This window comes from Pseudophryne corroboree, chromosome 3 (genome assembly GCF_028390025.1).
Source record: "Pseudophryne corroboree isolate aPseCor3 chromosome 3, aPseCor3.hap2, whole genome shotgun sequence".
NCBI classification, from domain to species: Eukaryota; Metazoa; Chordata; class Amphibia; order Anura; family Myobatrachidae; genus Pseudophryne; species Pseudophryne corroboree.
Window position 1 is genome coordinate 437,188,654 of NC_086446.1, and position 18,976 is coordinate 437,207,629.

At 46.1% G+C, this 18,976-nt stretch overlaps 1 pseudogene; it reads left to right on the plus strand.

Annotated features, from left to right (window-relative positions):
• The first annotated feature begins 18,135 nt into the window (after positions 1-18,135).
• On the plus strand, positions 18,136-18,254 carry LOC134897925 (5S ribosomal RNA; annotated as a pseudogene).
• Positions 18,255-18,976: the final 722 nt, after the last annotated feature.

Genomic DNA, 18,976 nt, shown 5'->3' on the forward strand with positions numbered 1-18,976 from the left:
TAGTTTAGGAGTCTGCTGCTGACAGTGTCCAGCAGGTCCGTCATTATATAATATATACCTGTCCTGCAGTAGTGATATATATATTTTTTATATCATTATCATCCAGTCTATACTAGCAGACGCAGTACGGTAGTCCACGGCTGTAGCTACCTCTGTGTCGGCAGTGCTCGTCCATAATTGTATACCTACCTGTGGTGGGTTTTTTTTTTCTATCTTCTTCATACTAGTAGTTTAGGAGTCTGCTGCTGACAGTGTCCAGCAGGTCCGTCATTATATAATATATACCTGTCCTGCAGTAGTGATATATATATATTTTTTATATCATTATCATCCAGTCTATACTAGCAGATGCAGTACGGTAGTCCACAGCTGTAGCTACCTCTGTGTCGGCAGTGCTCGTCCATAATTGTATACCTACCTGTGGTGGGTTTTTTTTTTCTATCTTCTTCATACTAGTAGTTTAGGAGTCTGCTGCTGACAGTGTCCAGCAGGTCCGTCATTATATAATATATACCTGTCCTGCAGTAGTGATATATATATATTTTTTATATCATTATCATCCAGTCTATACTAGCAGACGCAGTACGGTAGTCCACGGCTGTAGCTACCTCTGTGTCGGCAGTGCTCGTCCATAATTGTATACCTACCTGTGGTGGGGTTTTTTTTCTCTATCTTCTTCATACTAGTAGTTTAGGAGTCTGCTGCTGACAGTGTCCAGCAGGTCCGTCATTATATAATATATACCTGTCCTGCAGTAGTGATATATATATATTTTTTATATCATTATCATCCAGTCTATACTAGCAGACGCAGTACGGTAGTCCACGGCTGTAGCTACCTCTGTGTCGGCAGTGCTCGTCCATAATTGTATACCTACCTGTGGTGGGGTTTTTTTTTTCTATCTTCTTCATACTAGTAGTTTAGGAGTCTGCTGCTGACAGTGTCCAGCAGGTCCGTCATTATATAATATATACCTGTCCTGCAGTAGTGATATATATATATTTTTTATATCATTATCATCCAGTCTATACTAGCAGACGCAGTACGGTAGTCCACGGCTGTAGCTACCTCTGTGTTGGCAGTCACTCGTCATCCATAAGTATACTAGTATCCATCCATCTCCATTGTTTACCTGAGGTGCCTTTTAGTTGTGCCTATTAAAATATGGAGAACAAAAATGTTGAGGTTCCAAAAATAGGGAAAGATCAAGATCGACTTCCACCTCGTGCTGAAGCTGCTGCCACTAGTCATGGCCGAGACGATGAAATGCCATCAACGTCGTCTGCCAAGGCCGATGCCCAATGTCATAGTACAGAGCATGTAAAATCCAAAACACCAAATATCAGTAAAAAAAGGACTCAAAAATCTAAAATAAAATCGTCGAAGGAGAAGCGTAAACTTGCCAATATGCCATTTACCACACGGAGTGGCAAGGAACGGCTGAGGCCCTGGCCTATGTTCATGGCTAGTGGTTCAGCTTCACATGAGGATGGAAGCACTCAGCCTCTCGCTAGAAAAATGAAAAGACTTAAGCTGGCAAAAGCACAGCAAAGAACTGTGCGTTCTTCGAAATCACAAATCCACAAGGAGAGTCCAATTGTGTCGGTTGCGATGCCTGACCTTCCCAACACTGGACGTGAAGAGCATGCGCCTTCCACCATTTGCACGCCCCCTGCAAGTGCTGGAAGGAGCACCCGCAGTCCAGTTCCTGATAGTCAGATTGAAGATGTCAGTGTTGAAGTACACCAGGATGAGGAGGATATGGGTGTTGCTGGCGCTGGGGAGGAAATTGACTAGGAGGATTCTGATGGTGAGGTGGTTTGTTTAAGTCAGGCACCCGGGGAGACACCTGTTGTCCGTGGGAGGAATATGGCCATTGACATGCCTGGTGAAAATACCAAAAAAATCAGCTCTTCGGTGTGGAAGTATTTCAACAGAAATGCGGAAAACATTTGTCAAGCCGTGTGTTGCCTTTGTCAAGCTGTAATAAGTAGGGGTAAGGACGTTAACCACCTCGGAACATCCTCCCTTATACGTCACCTGCAGCGCATTCATCATAAGTCAGTGACAAGTTCAAAAACTTTGGGCGACAGCGGAAGCAGTCCACTGACCAGTAAATCCCTTCCTCTTGTAACCAAGCTCACGCAAACCACCCCACCAACTCCCTCAGTGTCAATTTCCTCCTTCCCCAGGAATGCCAATAGTCCTGCAGGCCATGTCACTGGCAATTCTGACGAGTCCTCTCCTGCCTGGGATTCCTCCGATGCATCCTTGCGTGTAACGCCTACTGCTGCTGGCGCTGCTGTTGTTGCTGCTGGGAGTCGATGGTCATCCCAGAGGGGAAGTCGTAAGACCACTTTTACTACTTCCACCAAGCAATTGACTGTCCAACAGTCCTTTGCGAGGAAGATGAAATATCACAGCAGTCATCGGGAACTGAGGCCTTGGCATCCTGGGCGGTGAGAAACGTGGTTCCGGTATCCATCATTACTGCAGAGCCAACTATAGACTTGTTTGAGGTACTGAGTCCCCGGTACCAAATACCATCTAGGTTCCATTTCTCTAGGCAGGCGATACCGAAAATGTACACAGACCTCAGAAAAAGACTCACCAGTGTCCTAAAAAATGCAGTTGTACCCAATGTCCACTTAACCACGGACATGTGGACAAGTGGAGCAGGGCAGACTCAGGACTATATGACTGTGACAGCCCACTGGGTAGATGTATGGACTCCCGCCGCAAGAACAGCAGCGGCGGCACCAGTAGCAGCATCTCGCAAACGCCAACTCTTTCCTAGGCAGGCTACGCTTTGTATCACCGCTTTCCAGAATACGCACACAGCTAAAAACCTCTTACGGCAACTGAGGAAGATCATCGCAGAATGGCTTACCCCAATTGGACTCTCCTGTGGATTTGTGGCATCGGACAACGCCAGCAATATTGTGTGTGCATTAAATATGGGCAAATTCCAGCACGTCCCATGTTTTGCACATACCTTGAATTTGGTGGTGCAGAATTATTTAAAAAACGAGAGGGGCGTGCAAGAGATGCTGTCGGTGGCCAGAAGAATTGCGGAACATTCGGCGTACAGGCACCACGTACAGAAGACTGGAGCACCACCAAAAACGCCTGAACCTGCCCTGCCATCATCTGAAGCAAGAAGTGGTAACGAGGTGGAATTCAACCCTCTATATGCTTCAGAGGTTGGAGGAGCAGCAAAAGGCCATTCAAGCCTATACAACTGAGCACGATATAGGAGGTGGAATGCACCTGTCTCATGATTTCAACGTTGTGCAAGGTTCTGCAACCTTTTGAACTTGCCACACGTGAAGTCAGTTCAGACACTGCCAGCCTGAGTCAGGTCATTCCCCTCATCAGGCTTTTGCAGAAGAAGCTGGAGACATTGAAGGAGGAGCTAACACAGAGCGATTCCGCTAGGCATGTGGGACTTGTGGATGGAGCCCTTAATTCGCTTAACAAGGATTCACGGGTGGTCAATCTGTTGAAATCAGAGCACTACATTTTGGCCACCGTGCTCGATCCTAGATTTAAAACCTACCTTGGATCTCTCTTTCCGGCAGACACAAGTCTGCAGGGGTTCAAAGAACTGCTGGTGAGAAAATTGTCAAGTCAAGCGGAACGCGACCTGTCAACATCTCCTCCTTCACATCCCGCAACTGGGGGTGCAAGGAAAAGGCTCAGAATTCCGAGCCCACCCGCTGGCGGTGATGCAGGGCAGTCTGGAGCGACTGCTGATGCTGACATCTGGTCCGGACTGAAGGACCTGCCAACGATTACGGACATGTCGTCTACTGTCACTGCATATGATTCTCTCCCCATTGAAAGAATGGTGGAGGATTATATGAGTGACCGCATCCAAGTAGGCACGTCACACAGTCCGTACGTATACTGGCAGGAAAAAGAGGCAATTTGGAGGCCCTTGCACAAACTGGCTTTATTCTACCTAAGTTGCCCTCCCACAAGTGTGTACTCTGAAAGAGTGTTTAGTGCCGCCGCTCACCTTGTCAGCAATCGGCGTACGAGGTTACTTCCAGAAAATGTGGAGAAGATGATGTTCATTAAAATGAATTATAATCAATTCCTCCATGGAGACATTCACCAGCAGCAATTGCCTCCACAAAGTACACAGGGAGCTGTGATGGTGGATTCCAGTGGGGACGAATTGATAATCTGTGAGGAGGGGGATGTACACGGTGATGAATCGGAGGATGATGATGAGGTGGACATCTTGCCTCTGTAGAGCCAGTTTGTGCAAGGAGAGATTAATTGCTTCTTTTTTGGTGGGGGTCCAAACCAACCCGTCATTTCAGTCACAGCCGTGTGGCAGACCCTGTCACTGAAATGATGGGTTGGTTAAAGTGTGCATGTCCTGTTTATACAACATAAGGGTGGGTGGGAGGGCCCAAGGACAATTCCATCTTGCACCTCTTTTTTCTTTCATTTTTCTTTGCGTCATGTGCTGTTTGGGGAGTGTTTTTTGGAAGGGCCAGCCTGCGTGACACTGCAGTGCCACTCCTAGATGGGCCAGGTGTTTGTGTCGGCCACTTGGGTCGCTGAGCTTAGTCACACAGCTACCTCATTGCGCCTCTTTTTTTCTTTGCGTCATGTGCTGTTTGGGGAGTGTTTTTTTGAAGGGCCATCCTGCGTGACACTGCAGTGCCACTCCTAGATGGGCCAGGTGTTTGTGTCGGCCACTAGGGTCGCTTAGCTTACTCACACAGCTACCTCATTGCGCCTCTTTTTTTTCTTCTTTGCGTCATGTGCTGTTTGGGGAGTATTTTTTGGAAGGGCCATCCTGCCTGACACTGCAGTGCCACTCCTAGATGGGCCAGGTGTTTGTGTCGGCCACTTGGGTCGCTGAGCTTAGTCACACAGCTACCCCATTGCGCCTCTTTTTTTTCTTTGCGTCATGTGCTGTTTGGGGAGTGTTTTTTTGAAGGGCCATCCTGCGTGACACTGCAGTGCCACTCCTAGATGGGCCAGGTGTTTGTGTCGGCCACTAGGGTCGCTTAGCTTACTCACACAGCTACCTCATTGCGCCTCTTTTTTTCTTTGCGTCATGTGCTGTTTGGGGAGTGTTTTTTTGAAGGGCCATCCTGCGTGACACTGCAGTGCCACTCCTAGATGGGCCAGGTGTTTGTGTCGGCCACTAGGGTCGCTGAGCTTACTCACACAGCTACCTCATTGCGCCTCTTTTTTTCTTTGCGTCATGTGCTGTTTGGGGAGTGTTTTTTGGAAGGGCCATCCTGCCTGACACTGCAGTGCCACTCCTAGATGGGCCTGGTGTTTGTGTCGGCCACTTGGGTCGCTGAGCTTAGTCACACAGCTACCTCATTGCGCCTCTTTTTTTCTTTGCGTCATGTGCTGTTTGGGGAGTGTTTTTTTGAAGGGCCATCCTGCGTGACACTGCAGTGCCACTCCTAGATGGGCCAGGTGTTTGTGTCGGCCACTTGGGTCGCTTAGCTTACTCACACAGCTACCTCATTGCGCCTCTTTTTTTCTTTGCGTCATGTGCTGTTTGGGGAGTGTTTTTTTGAAGGGCCATCCTGCGTGACACTGCAGTGCCACTCCTAGATGGGCCAGGTGTTTGTGTCGGCCACTAGGGTCGCTGAGCTTACTCACACAGCTACCTCATTGCGCCTCTTTTTTTCTTTGCGTCATGTGCTGTTTGGGGAGTGTTTTTTGGAAGGGCCATCCTGCCTGACACTGCAGTGCCACTCCTAGATGGGCCAGGTGTTTGTGTCGGCCACTAGGGTCGCTGAGCTTAGTCACACAGCTACCTCATTGCGCCTCTTTTTTTTCTTCTTTGCGTCATGTGCTGTTTGGGGAGTATTTTTTGGAAGGGCCATCCTGCCTGACACTGCAGTGCCACTCCTAGATGGGCCAGGTGTTTGTGTCGGCCACTTGGGTCGCTGAGCTTAGTCACACAGCTACCTCATTGCGCCTCTTTTTTTCTTTGCGTCATGTGCTGTTTGGGGAGTGTTTTTTGGAAGGGCCATCCTGCGTGACACTGCAGTGCCACTCCTAGATGGGCCAGGTGTTTGTGTCGGCCACTTGGGTCGCTGAGCTTAGTCATCCAGCGACCTCGGTGCAAATTTTAGGACTAAAAATAATATTGTGAGGTGTGAGGTGTTCAGAATAGACTGAAAATGAGTGGAAATTATGGTTATTGAGGTTAATAATACTTTGGGATCAAAATGACCCCCAAATTCTATGATTTAAGCTGTTTTTTAGGGTTTTTTGAAAAAAACACCCAAATCCAAAACACACCCGAATCCGACAAAAAAAATTCGGTGAGGTTTTGCCAAAACGCTTTCGAACCCAAAACACGGCCGCGGAACCGAACCCAAAACCAAAACACAAAACCCGAAAAATTTCCGGTGCACATCTCTAGTATACTTACCTAGCAGGTGTAGGGATTCTGCGCCTCAGGATGCCGCTGTTGGTCTTTTTTGAGAACTGGCATTACAAGCACCAGGATCCCAATGCCATCCCATAGATATATATTTTATATATATATATATATATATATATATATATATTTATTATATATATATATATATATATATATATATATATATATATAGCTACATGTGAGATGGGACAGCTGAGGAAAGGTTGACTGGCCGCCAGGGTAAGTATGGGAGTGTGGAAGGGGGATGGGTGAGGGGTTTGTGTCTATACCATGATGGGGGAGGGGGAGGGGAAGAAATTGGGATGAATGTGTGGGATCCACCTGGGATGGATTGGGAAGGAGGCATGATGGGAGGAAGGAGGTGGATTTGAGCCACAAAAGGGAAGGGAAAGGGCTTGAGTAAATAGCAGAGAGAGGGTAGAGCCAAGCAGGGGCAGGCATTGACTGAGGTGACCTGTCTTAAACTATTACATACTTACAAACAAAGAGATATATAGTTTCAAGTCACCAAATATAATTGGTAAAATCTTCATTGTGGCGGTACATACCTTTCTATACAGCACTGCACTACATCCCTTCCGCCATCAGCAGCAGCCACATACAGCAGCTCAGTCAGGATCATCAAGCCTTACTTCACGGACCTGAGTTTGGCTACTCCAGCTGTGATACAGGGTGGTGCATGTTCCAGTCACCCTGCGGGATGTGCGCCATGATATCATGGAGCAGCAGTGCGGGAGAGGTCCAGGGGCAGAAACCGAAAGTGAAGCTCCTGCTGTGCCGCTATCACCGCATTTAAATGCAGTATGCATAAATCCGGTGATAGTGGCGGAGCAGGAGACTTCTCAAGCTCTTCCTGCGCTTCACTTTCAATATTCCCGGTTTTTCTACCCCCGGGCGGGAACAGGGGAAAGCGTTTGATGTGTGAGTGTACGGGACCTTATGCGGCCATAGGAAATGCTGGGAACCTTTTTGATGGGGTCCCATTATTAATCCGGCTCTGACACACACACACCCCCACCACCACTACACACACAAAGTACACACACCAGCACCACCACATATACACACTACACACACCTCCACCACCACATATACACACACACTATACACACCCACCCACCACATACAGTATACACACACGCAGTACACACTACACACACACATAAAGTACACACACAACCCCATCACCACATATACACACATCACATTATACACACACACAGCACACACTACACACACCACATACACACACACACAGTACACACTACACACACCATCACATTATACACACACACACACCACATAAACACACACACACACACACACACAGTACACACTACACACACCATCACATTATACACACACAGCACACACTACACACACACACACACATACACACACCACACCATCACATTATATACACACACAGTACACACTACACACACACACAAAGTACACACATACCACCACATATACACACCCTACACACTATACACATTTAGGACACACACACACACATTAATCAAGAAGCTATTAAGTTAACCTTGTAAGGCCTCCTGCAGCAGCAGCTGAGCTCCCCGTACAGTCTGGGGGCGGAGCTTGGGCCCATGAATCACAGCAGGACCCTGGAGAAGGAGAGACTGGAGAGGGAGGGGCGGCCAGAACACTGCCTGCACGGCTCCTGCTCCATGACATCTCAGGGGGGAGATGTACTAAGCCTGAAAAGTGATAAATATCACTGTGATAAAGCACCAGCCAATCGGTTCCTAACTGTCATGTCACAGGCTGTTTGAAAAATGACAGTTAGGAGCCGATTGGCTGGTACTTTATCACAGTGATATTTATCACTTTTCAGGCTTAGTACATCTGGCCCCAGGTGAGAGCGCTGGAGCCGGAGAAGGGGGCATGGGAGAGAGGAGGCCGCTGGCAGTCTGTGACAGGAAAAAGTTTTTTTCTGTCAATGCTGCCAGTTTGCTGTGGGCCTATTTTCAATGGGGGGCCTGGAGCTGCAGCTCCATCTGCCCCATTGTTAATCCGGCCCTGCTCCAGTCGCCCGCGCAGACTTCACTAACACCGGGTCCACAAAACCACAGTCATGACAAAAGTTTAGTGTCACGACTCAATGGTCAAGAGGCTGCACAACAGCAAATTATACAGTTCCTTCAAGGGATGCCTTCCCGACTGGACACTCTACAACAGTCCTTTCCAAGTTCTCTCTCTCCAGCTCCAGCTTCAGCTTCCAGTTCCACAGCTGCAGTTTTTCCAGTTGCTACCATTCCAGTTTGTCGTCTTCATCTTCCTACGCCAAGTAAATTAGATGCCACCCCAAAATGTGTTGTGAATTTCTGAACCAGTGCGAAGTCCAATTTAAATTACTGTCGCACAACTTCCCGACACCCAAAGCAAAGGTTGCATACATTGTGTGTCGCTCCTGACTGGTCCTGCCTTGAATTGGGTCTCCCCATTATGGGAGCAAGCGGATTCTCTCTTAAATAACTATACAGAGTTTGTTGCTGCATTTCGACGCATCTTTGATGATCCTAGGCATACCACATCTTCCTCAGACATCCTCCAGATTCACCAGGGAACTCATACCGTGGGACAATATGATAGGTCATCCAGTTCCAGACATTGACATCGGAGGTTAAATGGAATAACCAGGCATTGGTTTCTGCTTTCTGGCATGGACTATCCGATAGTATAAAAGATGAGTTGGCTACCTGAGATCTCTCAGAGCAACTGGAGGCTTTGATTTCCTTATGTGTATAATTGGACTTGTGCTTACATGAACAAACCAGTGAACGCTCCAGAAGTGACACTCGCAGGCATCGAGTTATGCCTCAAGTACAGCTTCATTCTACCCCTTCAGATGAGCCTATGCAAGTGAATAGGTCCTGCTTAACCCCTGAGGAGTGGTCAAGAAGATTACGGGAAAGACTGTGCTTATATTGTGCTGCTGCTGTTCACTTGATTAGTTACTGTCCTACTCATTCGGGAAACGCCAGGTCCTAACTTGTAAAGGAGGAGTAAAGTTAGGAACTTTAACCAAAGCTCCTTCTTCCCGAGATCTCATCCTGCCTGTTACCCTGGAAACATAGAGTGGATTACAGTCTTTTTCTGCTCTAGTGGACTACGGTGCTGCTGGGAACTTCATTACAGAGGCTGCAGTTGACAAAATCCATCTTCCTGCTTCTAAGCTGTCTTATCCAGTCTACCTCACCACCAAGGACGGCAGTCATATTGCTGAGGGCTCAATCATTCAGCAAACTAAGCCAGTGGTCCTGGGAGTGGGCTTTCTCCATTTTGAGCTCATTGAATTCTTGATCATCCCTAAAGCCACTTAAGAGATTGTGCTGGGTATGCCATAGCTTCAGTTACACAATCCATGAATTGATTGGTCCACGTTACAGCTCACAGCCTGGAGTTTCTCATGTTTCCATTCCTGCTTGGCTCAAGTCCATCCTATGAGATCTTCAGGGTTAAAGCTCCAGTCCAATCTTTCTGAGGACTACAAAGATTTTGCTGATGTCTTTAGTGAAAAGGCCGCTGATGTTCTACCTCCCCATCGGGGAGGACACACGTATTCTCTCTCCGTTTGTGAGACTCAAGCCATGAGTGAATATATAAAAGAGAACCCACAGAAAGGGTTCATCCATCCTTCTTCATCTCCAGCGGGGGTGGGATTTTTCTTTGTTAAGAAAAAAGATGGAGGATTACGCCCCTGCATTGATTATCGAGGATTAAATGATATTACCATTAAGAACAGCTACCCCTTGCCGTTAATTATGGAACTGTTTGACAGAGTCAAAGGTGCCAGTATTTTTACCAAGCTAGATCTCCGTGGGGCATACAATCTTATCAGAATCCAAAGTGGCGATGAGTGGATGACCACTTTTAACACCCGCAATGGCCACTATGAATATCTTGTGATGCCCTTCGGATTAATTAATGCCTCAGCTGTGTTCCAGAACTTTGTCAATGAGATATTTCGAGATGTTCTGTACAAGTATGTGGTAGTCTACCTCAATGACATCCTAATTTTCTCCCGAGATTTGGCATCCCATCGCCAACAGGTAAAGGAGGTTCTTCCACGTCTTTGACAGAATCATCTTTATGGAAAATGATCTAAGAGTACTTTTGAAGCTTCATCAATGCCCTTCCTAGGGTATATAATTTCCGGTTCTGATCTTCAAATGGATCCAGTCAAACTGGAAGCAATAGAGAACTGGTCTCTTCCTACTACACTCAAGTCTGTTCAGCGTTTCATTGGCTTTGCCAACTATTATAGAAATTTATCAAAGGATTTTCTACATTGAGAGCCCCAACTACTTGCCCCACACGGAAAGGGGCAAATTCTTCCCAGTGGGCTGAAGAAGCACTGTCTGCCTTTTAAAAAAATAAACAAACCTTTGCTTCAGCTCCTGTGTTACAGCAACCAGATGTCAACAGAGCCTTTGATCTGGAGGTGGACGCCTCGACAGTTGGCGTTGGCACAGTATAGTCCCAAGCTGACACCGATGGTAAGACTCACCCTTGTGGGTTTTTCTCCCAAAGATTTCTACCTGCTGAGATGAACTACTTCATCGGTGACCAGGAGCTCCTAGCAATTAAACTGGCCCTCAAAGAATGGAGGTATCTTTTGGAGGGCGCAAAGTTTCCCATTACTATCTATACCGACCATACTTCCAAGTTCACTGGACATCCTGGGATCCTAAAGACTTATAAGTTCTTGACTCAATCCTACTGGTGGCCTCATATGAAAGCTGATATCCAAGAATTCGTGGCTTCGTGTTCCAAGTGTTCCCAGCACAAACTTCCTCGTCAAGCACCTGCTGGTCAACTGTTGCCAAATTCTTTACCAAGTCGTCCCTGGTCTCACCTGTCGATGGATTTTATTTTGGATCTACCTCCCTCCAAATGGTATGATACCATCTGGGTAGTGGTCGACAAGTTCTCAAAAATGGCCCATTTCGTTTCACTCATTGGCTTGCCTTCTGCTCCAAAGCTTGCACAATTATTCTTACGTGAAATCTTCAGGTTACACGAACTTCCAACTGAAATTATATCTGACCATGGAGTTCAATTTGTGGCAAGATTCTGGAGGGCTCCGCATTGCAAGTCAAACTCAAGCTCACTACAGCATATCATCCTCAAACAAATGGGCAGACAGAGAGAGTAAACCAGGAGCTTGAGACCTTTTAAAGACTCTATAGATTTATTGCCTTGGGCAGAATTTGCTTATAACCTCCATTATCATACAGCCACCAATACTACTCCTTTCTTTGCAGTTTACGGTCAACATCCCAGAGATCCAGATTTCCAAGATCTTCCAGTTGTTGATGTACCTGCAGCCTCTTCAGTTCTTCAGCAATTCTTCCAGGTTTGGAAAAAGATTAATCTCTCTCTCAAGAAAGCATCTCACCAGTACAAAGTCTTCGCTGATCGGAAAAGGCGAGCAGTTCCCAGTTTAAAACCAGGTGATAAAGTCTGGTTATCCACCCGTAATCTCCGTCTCAGAGTTCCTTCAATGAAGTTCGCTCCACAGTTCATTGGTCCATTTCCAGTAGAGCATGTCATCAAACCAGTGGCCTACAAGTTGAAGTTGCCTCCATATTTGAAAATTCCCAACTCAGTTCATATTTCTTTCCTTAGACCCTTGATTCTTAACCGCTTTTAAAAAGCTCTTCCAGCGGCTAAAAAGGTTCAAACTCATCGGGGCGTAGAGTTCGAGGTTGAGAAGATCCTGGATTCCCGTTGTCGGTATGGTCATCTACAGTATCTGATTAACTGGTCTGGGTATGGTCCTGAAGAGAGGAGTTGGGTCAACGCCACTGATGTACATGCTCCACGATTAGTTCAAACTTTTCACAGACTTTTTCCTCCCAAGCCTTGTTGGTGTTCAGGGCCCACCCATAAAAGGGAATCAGCGTTCAGTGGTATCTCACTTACCAGCACGGTGGTGCGCAGGCCTCCGGAGGTCATGTCCCTAGCTTGATGCTGCATGAGTACTCTGTCCGCGGCGCACAGAACCCATTACCACTGTGCATCCCTGAATTCCATCTGGTGTGTACCCCGCTGTGTTCCCGTCATCTGAACTGCATGGGCGCCGCCATGACACTTGCGGTCAGCTGACCTGAAACAACCAATCCTGCGCTGTGTCTGCACACATGACTCGAGCATCCAATGCCTTTTGACCTGGGGGTATAAAGTAGTGATGAGCGGGTTCGGTTTCTCGGAAACCGAACCCCCCCGAACTTCACCCATTTTACACGGGTCCGAGGCAGGTTCGAACCTTCCCGCCTTGCTCGGCTAACCCGAGCGCGCCCGAACGTCATCATCCCGCTGTCGGATTCTCGCGAGATTCAGATTCTATATAAGCAGCCGCGCGTCGCCGCCATTTTCACTCGTGCATTGGAGATGATAGGGAGAGGACGTGGCTGGCGTCCTCTCCGTTTATTGTTGAACTTGATTGCTTTATTGCTTAATTGTGGGGAGGACTGGGGAGCAGCTGTTAGGAGGAGTACAGTGCAGAGTTTTGCTGATCAGTGACCACCAGTTTTATCCGTTCTCTGCCTGAAAAAAACGCTCCATATCTGTGCTCAGTGTGCTGCATAATATATCTGTGCTCACACTGCTTAATTGTGGGGACTGGGGAGCAGCTGTATTATATAGCAGGAGTACAGTGCAGAGTTTTGCTGACAGTGACCACCAGTATACGTTGTCTGCCTGAAAAACACTCCATATCTGTGCTCAGTGTGCTGCTTTATTGTGGGGACTGGGGACCACCAGTATAATTTATATTATATAGGAGGAGTACAGTGCAGAGTTTTGCTGACCAGTGACCACCAGTATATAATATATAGCATTACGGTACAGTAGGCCACTGCTGTACCTACCTCTGTGTCGTCATTCATTAAGTATACTATCCATCTACATTCTATACCTGTGGTGCATTTTAATTTTGCAGTTTGCTGACACAGTGATCACCAGTATACTATATATAGCAGTACGATACGGAAGGCCACTGCTGTGCCTACCTCTGTGTCGTCATTAAGTATACTATCCATCTACATTCTATACCTGTGGTGCGCCTCTTTTTTTCTTTGCATCATGTGCTGTTTGCGGACAATTTTTTTGAAGTGCCATCCTGTCTTGACACTGCAGTGCCACTCCTAGATGGGCCAGGTGTTTGTGTCGGCCACTTGTGTCGCTTAGCTTAGTCACACAGCGACCTTGGTGCGCCTCTTTTTTTCTTTGCATCATGTGCTGTTTGGGGACAATTTTTTTGAAGTGCCATCCTGTCTTGACACTGCAGTGCCATTCCTAGATGGGCCAGGTGTTTGTGTCGGCCACTTGTGTCGCTTAGCTTAGTCACACAGCGACCTTGGTGCGCCTCTTTTTTTCTTTGCATCATGTGCTGTTTGGGGACAATTTTTTTGAAGTGCCATCCTGTCTTGACACTGCAGTGCCACTCCTAGATGGGCCAGGTGTTTGTGTCGGCCACTTGTGTCGCTTAGCTTAGTCACACAGTGACCTTGGTGCGCATCTTTTTTTTTTGCATCATGTGCTGTTTGGGGACAATTTTTTTGAAGTGCCATCCTGTCTTGACACTGCAGTGCCACTCCTAGATGGGCCAGGTGTTTGTGTCGGCCACTTGTGTCGCTTAGCTTAGCCACCCAGCGACCTTGGTGCAAATTGTAGGACTAAAAATAATATTGTGAGGTGTGAGGTGTTCAGAATAGACTGGAAATGAGTGGAAATTATGGTAATTGAGGTTAATAATACTATGGGATCAAAATGACCCCCAAATTCTATGATTTAAGCTGTTTTTTAGGTTTTTTTGAAAAAAACACCCGAATCCAAAACACACCCGAATCCGACAAAAAAATTTCGGTGAGGTTTTGCCAAAACGCGTCCGAATCCAAAACACGGCCGCGGAATTGAATCCAAAACCAAAACACAAAACCCGAAAAATGTCCGATGCACATCACTAGTATAAAGCCAGAACACTGTCTCAGTCTCATTGCCTTGAACAACGCATCGCATCCAGTGCATAGCATCTCCTGGCTCCTGAGATTTCCTAGTGTCAGTTCTTCCATGTTACTACAGGCACCAGCCATCCAGCTCTGCTGTTCCTTCCACAGTCTGCTACCATTACTACTTGCAATAAGAGACTCTCTCCAGGTGCTGCCTTTTCATACTCACCTGTGTGTTGTTACTCTGCATCAGCATTGTGCTATCCATCCAGCACTAAAGTAACCAGCTCAAAGTTACCATCTGCCTCCTGCTAATTGCCAAGCCAGGTTCTGTGGTTGTTGTGCATTCCTAAATGACTATGTGACTCTATTAAAAATTGCTATCGGTTTCCAGGCCGATTATCGGTGTTATCAACTGCCTGTATTATCCTGTTCAAATCACCATCGGTTTCCAGGCCGATCATCTGTTGTACTACTTGCCATCAGAGCATTGATTCCAGTTGCCGTCGGCTTCCAGACCGACCATCGTTATTTGCAAGCTTTTATTGGTTTCCAGACCGATCCATTGTATGTGACTGTTTATTCAAATACTCTGACAGCTTCCACGCTGAGATTCACCTGTACTTGTCATTGCTACAGCAATCATTATATTTTCTGTGTGCTCTAAATAAAACATCATTGCGCACATGCGCAGGACCTTATTGCAGCCTCCTCGTTTCCTCCACCGCACCACCACTGACCCACTAGTGCCCCCTTCGGGAACAGACGCAGACCTGACAAGATGGACTTGCTTGATGTTATAGGGAACTTGTTACTATTGGGGTGAGACTCCTGGGGGTAAATTTACTAAGGTGGGAGATTTTTAGAACTGGTGATGTTGCCCATAGCAACAAATCAGAGTATATCTATTATCTGCTAGAAGCAGCTAGATAAATGGTAAGTAGAATCTGATTGGTTGCCATAGGCAACATCACCAGTTCTAAAAATCTCCCACCTTAGTAAATTGACCCCCTAGAGCCCTCAAGAGGGTTTTCACCAATAGCAACCCCCCACTGTTCCCTTAGTGCTAGTTGCACTAGCACTTAGGGGGCCCCCTAGACTTGATACATCCAGCATTAGGAGCTCACCCAATAGACTGGGGACCCCAAGTTGCACTGGGTCGCAGATGAGAATGAGGTACCCGGATGCCCGAGGTATGAGGCACAAGTTGGATTAACCACTGTCCAGGCAGGTGACAATACAGTGCAGATGAAATGTAGCTCCCACCAGGAAGCTGGAGTTGTCAGATGGTGATTGTCACACTAAACCTGGATGGTAGTAGGCTTAGGCAGGATACGGGATACTGACAGGCACAGATTATCGCAGAGTTTCCACAGGACAGTGATCAGGACAGATAACAGGACCAGTGGTTTACACAGCAAAGTAAACTATAACAAGCACAGAGGGAGTCATTCAGGCTGAGAGCCAGAAGCTGCTGGCTGGGCATTACCTAGCAACCGGGAACGCCGTCTATGCCTGGCGTCCTGGTTGCCAGGCACCCAGCGGCTCCCAGCAGGCATTGCGGCAACCACGTTGCTAGGCGCCGGGTGGGGGACTGTCAGGTCGGGCGGCGGGAAGATACGCAGTGTCCTGGTGACCTAGCAACAAGCCTCTAACGGCAACTGAATACAAGACAGATGCAGGTATCAGGATAATGTGAGACAGCAATAGTATATAGGGATAATGTGGAACAGACTGAAGATACACTGGAATCAGGTGCAGGTAGCACAACTGAGTAGAGGCTGTAGGAATGCCGGACTTGAATACTGTAGCACAGTGGAGGCATGCTGTCACGCCTGAGGGTCGGTTTTGGCACTGTCACGCCTAAGGGTCGGTTTTGGCTTGGATTGATGTGGAGTGCTGAGGCTGGAGCTTTGAATGTGTGGAGAAAGCTGTCTGGCTAATGCCAGTTCTTGTTCACAGAGCAAAATATTGGATACTGCTAGCTGGACCAGTAGGAGATATAGTGGAGCTATCAGTGGATTGCCCTAAAGCGTGTACTGAGTAGAAATAAACTTTATTGTACTGGAACAGGAACTGGAGAAAACTGAAACCGGATATAACTAAAGCAGGACTGGAAACGGGATGCAACTAGAGCCACTCTGGAGTGGAATATAGCTGGAACTAATGGAGAGATAATCGATCTGGGCACCGTTGGCATAAAGTATCAGACTGAAACCAATGGCAGAGAGTATTGGACTGGAACTGATGGCAGAGACTATGGGACTGGAACCAATGGTAGAGACTATCAGACTGGAATCAAAAGCAGAGACTATCAGACTGGAACCGATGGTAGAGACTATTGTACTGGAACCAATGGCAGCGTGTATCGTACTGGAACAGATGGCAGAGTGTATCGGACTGGAACAGATGGCACAGTGTATCGGACTGAAACTGATGGAGCCAGTTGGTGTAGCGAGATGGAAATCTGCACTGGAGTCTCTAAATTGGATAACAATCTGCAGGAGCTCACAGGAGACACGCAGTCTCACATTACAGCACAAAGTAGTGTCCGTCAGTCACATTACACCACACAGTAGTAACCCTTATACACAATACGCCAGGTAGAGCTTCTTATTTAACACAGGAAAAACAAAAACACAGGAAAAAAAACAAAACCTGATTCATGCCCTTTACATTGTAATTTTTCCTCCTTATAGTAATGCCCCTTACACATTATACCACACACCGTATTGCCTATTATGCATTATGCCACAATATCCCACATACCGTAATGCCCATTAAACTTTACGCCACACACCGTAATGCCCATTACACATTACTCCACACACCGTAATGCCTATTACATGATATGCCACCTGCTGTAATGCCCATTACATGTTATGCCACACACCATAATGCCCATTACACATTATGCCACACACCATAATGCCCATTACACATTATACCAGACACCGTAATGCTTATTACACATTATGCCAGACACCATAATGCCCATTACATATTATGCCACACACCCTAATGCCTATTACACATTATGCCATACACCATAAGGCCCATTACACATTATGCCACACATTATGCCATACACTGTAATTCCCATTACACATTATGCCACATACAGTTATACCCCTGACACCATTTTATGCACCATGCATATGTTGCTTACAATGATGCATAATTATTGTGTGATACATCGTTTCTAAAATACCTGTACACTGTATATAGCATCGGGCAAAATACCTGAAATATACATGCAGTGATTATTCCAAACCAACTCAGACATCTTATAAAGAGATAATATTCTAATTTTCAGTATTTCTGCTATTGCCTATCTTTTTTGGCCTATACCTAATATCCACACATAGCTTGTCAGAGAATTATTTTTCCTGTGTCTGGGTTGTGCTTATTTTCTAAACCTAAGTGACGGTTATATTTAGTGTCTCTGGATATGATCACGTATGATCTACATATTATTTAGGATTGGCCTAATGGTTCAAAAATTATATACTCTTCAGTAAAATTCTTTTCGGTTTTCACTATTTTTCCGTAGACTCTCATTCACAATTCAGGGCACACGGCACCACAAGAGTGGTGTCCGCTGTGCCGTGTCTAACGTGGAAAGTAGATCCACATGTTATACTTTTCTTTTCTGGCATAACATTGTTTTTTCAAAATTCCTATATAGGTGCACTCTCATTGGTATAGAAATCACATATTCTCCTCTACTATCATACCACGCTGCCAATGCCCGATCTCGTCCGATCTTGGAAGCCAAACAGCTTTGGGCTGGGTTAGTATCGGGGGAGGAGACCTCCTGAGAATACCCGGTGTTGTAGAGTATGAATTATTTTTCTCTTTGAGAAAAGTGATACCAACAACAGCATCACCATTTTTTCTCCCTTCATATCTTCCGTTTGTTGGCTATCAATTCAGTACCAGGCCATTAAGATACTAATTAATTAATTATTCAATTGTTAATTATTCCATACGTGTACATAGGGATAGACGTTTAACCAGCAAAGTGTATAGTATTGACCCATTAAATGGTCTCGCATAAATACACAAAAGATAATTTTGACTTCCTTTTGGTCCCATCAATACAGAATTTCTGTACTGGTCAGGAGAAACAGGTGTCAGACAATCAAGTGTCTCCCACCCTTCTAATCACTCCCTGTGATTAACAGACCAGAACATTTTAACATTTTTTCCTAACAATTTCTTTTCGTATTCATTGTTTGGATCATATATGTGGGTAACTATATTAAGTTTTAACTTTGAACAATAAACAGATGTTTTAACAAAATTTCTTATATATATCCTAGGAATTCTCCTAGATCTAATAAAAAGTGCGCCCGCACAAGAGCTCTCTCTCTCTCCCTTTGCAAGTACTAGTATTTCCTAGCTCTGGGCGCACCGCCAAATAGGACTATAATTGAAAGAGTAAAAAAAATTTCTTTCCAAAAATTACAAATAGTCCACCTTTGGTTTTTTCACTATTACCTTAAAATACTCTGACCTGTGCCCGGTCGTCCCTTCTTTGTCACAAATTATGCCCCACAGT